The following is a 5,278-nucleotide window of genomic DNA, read 5'->3' as shown; positions in this document are numbered from 1 at the left end:
CCTGGCATAGCATGTGCTTATAAACTTTAGCTTTTATCATTATCTTAGAGTCTAGAATAACCAATCTGATTCAATATATTCATTTTAGAAATGAGGAATCTGAAGCTCAGGTCTGCAGAAGGCAGAGATGGAGAGGTGAAAATCGCAATGTTAGAGGTGAAGGCAGGACAATGACCCAGCTCCCCACCCCACCCCAACACCCCCAGAATGCAACATAAGGAGAGAAGAGAAAGAGGTGGTATGAAAAAGGGCATGAACAGTTGTAGAGGTAGGAGGGAAGCTGGCTATTTTGGGGAAGCCAAGAGAAGATTCTCAGAGTGAAACATAGTGGGGAAGCCATGGAAACAAGAACTGAGAAAGTCTCTTGAATGTTGGCCACCAAGACTTTACACTCGTAGATGAACGCAGAGAAATAAGTTTCAGTAGAGAGTTAGGGCTAGAAGCCAGGTTTAAGGAATGAGGGAGCACCAACGGTGAAGGTGGCCACAGGTCATTATTTCAAAAGCTAAGAAAAGGAAATAGAGGGAAAATGGGAAAGAAAGGGAGGGAGGGAAGGAGAGAGGGAGGGAAGAAAAGACATAGGGAAGGAAGGGGTCTATTTTGATGGGGGCAGGAAGAGAGCCAAATCTCAATTAGGAAGTGGAGGAAGTACCATTGGAGGAAGTAATTTAACCTGGAAGAGGTGCACCACTGTCCCTGAGTCTGTAGGGAAAAGAACACAAGTTGAGCTCCTAAAGAGTATGTTCAGTGAGACGCTGGTCATCTCCCCAGCAGGACTGTGGTGTTCTTGAAACACCTCAGGGCAACATAGCAGCATGAAAAAGAGTTTACTCTGGAGTCAGACTGCCTGGGTTCAACTGCAAGGTTATTACCACGAAGACCTGGGGCAAGTTAGTCAGCCCTTCAGTGCCTCAGTTTCCCTATCTGGAAAATGGGGATAACCACATTTGTTGTGAAGATTAACTGCTGGGATCCATGTAAAGCCCTCAGCACAGTGTTTGTCACACAGCAAGTATTCATGAAAGGGTAGCTATTATTAATAGTCACCTCTCCTGGTTCTCTTGTGAACCTCCTATGGGTCTAGCATTGGCCAGCACACAGGAGGGGTCCAGCATTTGCTGCTTTTCAGGAAGTGTGGTCATAAGAAATGAAAGGTGATTTAGAAGTGGCACGGCATCTGTTCACAAAGGCTTTGTTGCACAATAAATGCTACCAAACACGTAACATGTCCTCTGTAATCAGCACCCTCTAGAAAGTTTCCCTCCCCCACTGCTCTTGGCCTTGACTATGGCCACACCCACTGCCCAAGAGAGCATATCAGCTGTCAGCTGTCCTCTTGTCTTTTAGATTAGGTTCCTTTGCAGTGATCTTCCCATGGTTATAAGTTTGGAGAATGCTTTACAAACACAAATATCTCATAGCAATGAGAGGCCAGTGCAAAGGGTCGAGGGATTTTTCCTGTGCCACAGAAATCAGAGCTGGAGCAAATCCAGCTGGCTATGTCACCTCAAGCTTGTGGGTCATTGCAGAATCATTCTCAGAAATTTCCGTTGCCTTGGATTTTATCCAGGCCAATGCAATGTGTTCAGGGATCACAGAACACCCTCTCAAGGGAAAAAAGGAAGGCCTATTGCTTGGACTGGCTTAGAGCACTTTTGGTATCCATCCAAGGCAGCTATCACTCATTAAATCTGCCTTCCCCTCCAGCAAAAAGCCAGCTGCATAGAACACCACATACAGAGCTCTAAGAATAGTAGAGTGCTCCAAGAACATACTGCACTTGGCTCGCATACAGGTGTGCAGGGCTTGATGAGTCTTTTCACTCTCAAAGCCGGATGGGTTGGGACAACAAACAACAAATATTTTCCCCACATAGCATGCAGACAAGAAACTAGAAAGAGAGCATCGGCGAGCACCCTAGCATGCCATCCTCTGACCTGGGCTGCTTTTTCTGGGCATGCATTGACTCCACAGCCACCAAAGCATGCCAGTAAGCCCTGCAGCAGTAAGCACAGCAGACACCCCCCCCACACATACACACCCCATTCATTGACTCCACACTAGGCTGAGCAAGCCCCCAAGTCCTGTAACAGGTGGTAATTTGTCATTTGTTGTGATAGGAATTTGAAACCATCATCCTCTACAATAAATATTTGGTTGATTTATTATTGGCTTCCCTCCCATAAGTATAGAAAGTGAGGGCAGGTTCCATCCAAAGCTGCAGTTTTGAGCAATGAGAGTGCTGAGTGCAGATGAGACCCTAAACCACACCCCACTGTTAGGGGAAGAAATTCATGTGTGAGTCTATTCATAAAAGAGTCTGGGAAGATTCTCGCCTAAACTGCAGTTGGCTTTACTAGTGGGGTTTTGTAGAGCTTTTATTTCCTACTTTAAAACTTTCTGTATTGTCTGAAATCTTTACTCGACGTTACTTTTTTTTGGTTGAATTTTTATAAGAGTTTATTTGAGCCCAAACTGAAAACATATGGTGGACGACATAAGTAAGATCTCAAATGCTCTCTACTCAATGTTACTTTTATGATCCGAAAAAAAAGCAATCTTATTTGGAAATTATTTTCCTGTTCTCAAGTGGGTAAATATAAGTTTCCAGCTTCCTGCTTTCTCCTGGGGAGGGAAGTACAAGGGGGTGGAGTGGACAGATAGCTAAAGGCCCTCAAAGACAAAGATTATAGGAAGACTCTGGCCACTTCTGGATATTCCTATGCTGCTCCCTGCCCCCAGAGTGCAAACGTGGTAGGTCATCGCATATCACTAGTCTCCTGCTTAGCTAACCACAATTCATCCTTCAGTTCTCCTTGTAGATGTGACTTCTGCTGGGAAGCTATCCCTTTCCTGCCAAGATTTAGTCGCATGTCTCTGCCATGTGTTTCCATGCCACCTGTGCTGTGATTATCTGTTTACCTGTTGGTCACCCCCACTAGACTGAGGTCTTTGAAGGCAGAGGTGTTTTATTCATTTGTGTAGTAGCCTTTGTACCTTAGGAAAGTGCCAACAGGCTCAATAAACATTTGTGTGTGTGTGTGTTACATGCCTTATGTGCAGCTGAATGTGCTCTGACTCCTGGGCACCCTATGAATGAGTGATGTCCACAATGCTCTGTCCTCACGGCCCTGCTCAGCTCCTGTGGGCTCTTTTATGGAGTCAATCCATCTCGTATTTGGTCTTCATCTTTTCCTGCTGCCTTCCATTTTTCGCAGCATTATTGTCTTTCCCAAAGAACCGTGCCTTTTTATGATGTTCTCAAAGTAGGACAGTTTGTTTCATCATTTTTGCCTCCAGAGATGTTTCATTTACTGAATAATTATTTATTTGGGGATCTTTTATTATAAGAGCAATTTAAGGGATGCAAAGATAAACAAAAAACCATTTGTTTTCAAAGAAATTACAACTGAGTTGGGGAGACAGATGCGTCCAACAATTAACTGTAAAACAAAGCACTAGTTTAAGGGTAAAAATAGAGGTACGAACCACCAACTATGAAGATGAGGAAGGTTTTGGACACTGAACATTTCTCATTCATGGTGTTTTCTGATTCAGAATCCCATATTGGAATGCTAGTTTAGACAGGACAAGTCTCAAGGTCTGGGTGGTTCTTCCTAAATGCTATTCTTGCTGAATGTTAAAATGTAGCACAGTATTTTGAACATGCAGCTATAAACAGGATGAGCTTGACAGGAACTCAACCTTAGAAGTATAGCCAACTGCAAAGAAGATATCAATGTGTAATTAACCAAATAGCATACATAAGCAATGGCTAAGCCTCCCTTCTGGGAGACAGAGCTTTGGATCTGAATCCCCTGTCTCCTTTACTTGCTGCAGGTAAGTAAAACTACTTAACCGACAACCACATCTCCTTGAATGGAACACCCCAAGTGCAAATGCCTTGAGTCCGGTAACACTAGTATGGGGTATGTGCACGTGGTTATAAGAATTCAGGTTCTTAGGATCTTTATTATAATAATTTGAGTTATGTTTTTCTGCTGTCGGTTGCCCTAGGAATACCTGTCATTTAATCTTAATTGATGTTAGTGAAATGCTTTGTTTTCCTTTGCTGAAAGGCTGTAAGTGTTGAGCATTATTACTGTTACAGTGGTTGTTTTATTATTAAAGCAGTGCCAACAAAGTTACACAACAGCTTGGATCAGGAAGCGAAATAAGGGCGGTGATCCCACTGAAGCTACAAGGAATGGGGATTTGGGGTGGTAAAATGTTAATTACCCGAGACGGAATATAGGCTAGAGTCCAGCATTGTACTCCTGGAGATCATTTCAGTCCCAGAGGCTGGGGCTGGCTCTCTGGCAGTGGATCCTAAACATCCTGCCCTCCCCTGGCTGGAATGTTGGATTCATTTAGCTGAAAGCTGCCATAGAGAAAGAATCCAATGGCCACGAGCCAGGCGCACACGTCTTGCTCAGCATCAGGGGAGACTTTGGAAGCTTTTCAGGAGCTGAAGGGCTGTTCCCTTTGCATGCAATTATTTATTTCTAAAGTGATTTATTCCTTATCTCTCTTTAGACTCTTTCTCCATGTTTTCAGCTCTTGAGGACTCTCTCGAAAGAGCAGGAGATGCGTAGGGTGGGGGTTGAGGTAAGCTTGGCACACAAGGATGGTAGAAATGTCCATTTAGAAAGCTGAGAAAATGAACATAGAGATAGATAGGTTTCTGGTCAGGAAGCACCACGATTGTTTATTTTAGGGTGGGGAGGAATGGGTCCTGGAGAGGTGGAGGCAATGACAATCCCTCCATAGCTTTAGACTCCAGCAAAGTCACTTCTAGAAACCAACTGTAGAACTAGGGTTCTGAATGCAATATTTTTAAGATATTCGGTTGGCTGACAGTTATGATTCTGGGCTAAGTGAGAGTTACTAAAAAGAGAGAAGGTTCTGGTGTCCAACAGATCTAGGACCAAGTGCAGGGTCCATCAACTGGGTGACCTTGGGCAAGTTTCCCAACCTCTCCAGCGCCTTCGTTTCTATCTGTAAAATTTAGAGAACGTAAACTCACAAGTTTAATCAGATAATCCCTGTGAAGAACTCAGCATTGTAGTTGGTACAAAGAGGGCACGCAATAAGTGGTTGTCATTATTGTCGTCAACTACAGGCCAAAGGACCAGACTCACCCAAACTCCATTGTAAACAATTAACTGTAGCACAGCGAATCCAGATCTGACTGACGCACGTGTTTGTCCAATAAGGTACCAGGAAATAACTCAGTGGAGTCACACCAATGGCATTGGCCCTTGTTGTTGGAAGGGCT

This window comes from Rhinolophus ferrumequinum, chromosome 10 (genome assembly GCF_004115265.2).
Source record: "Rhinolophus ferrumequinum isolate MPI-CBG mRhiFer1 chromosome 10, mRhiFer1_v1.p, whole genome shotgun sequence".
NCBI classification, from domain to species: domain Eukaryota; kingdom Metazoa; phylum Chordata; class Mammalia; order Chiroptera; family Rhinolophidae; genus Rhinolophus; species Rhinolophus ferrumequinum.
The sequence above is the reverse complement of the archived record's forward strand: the minus strand, read 5'-3'. Positions refer to the sequence as shown.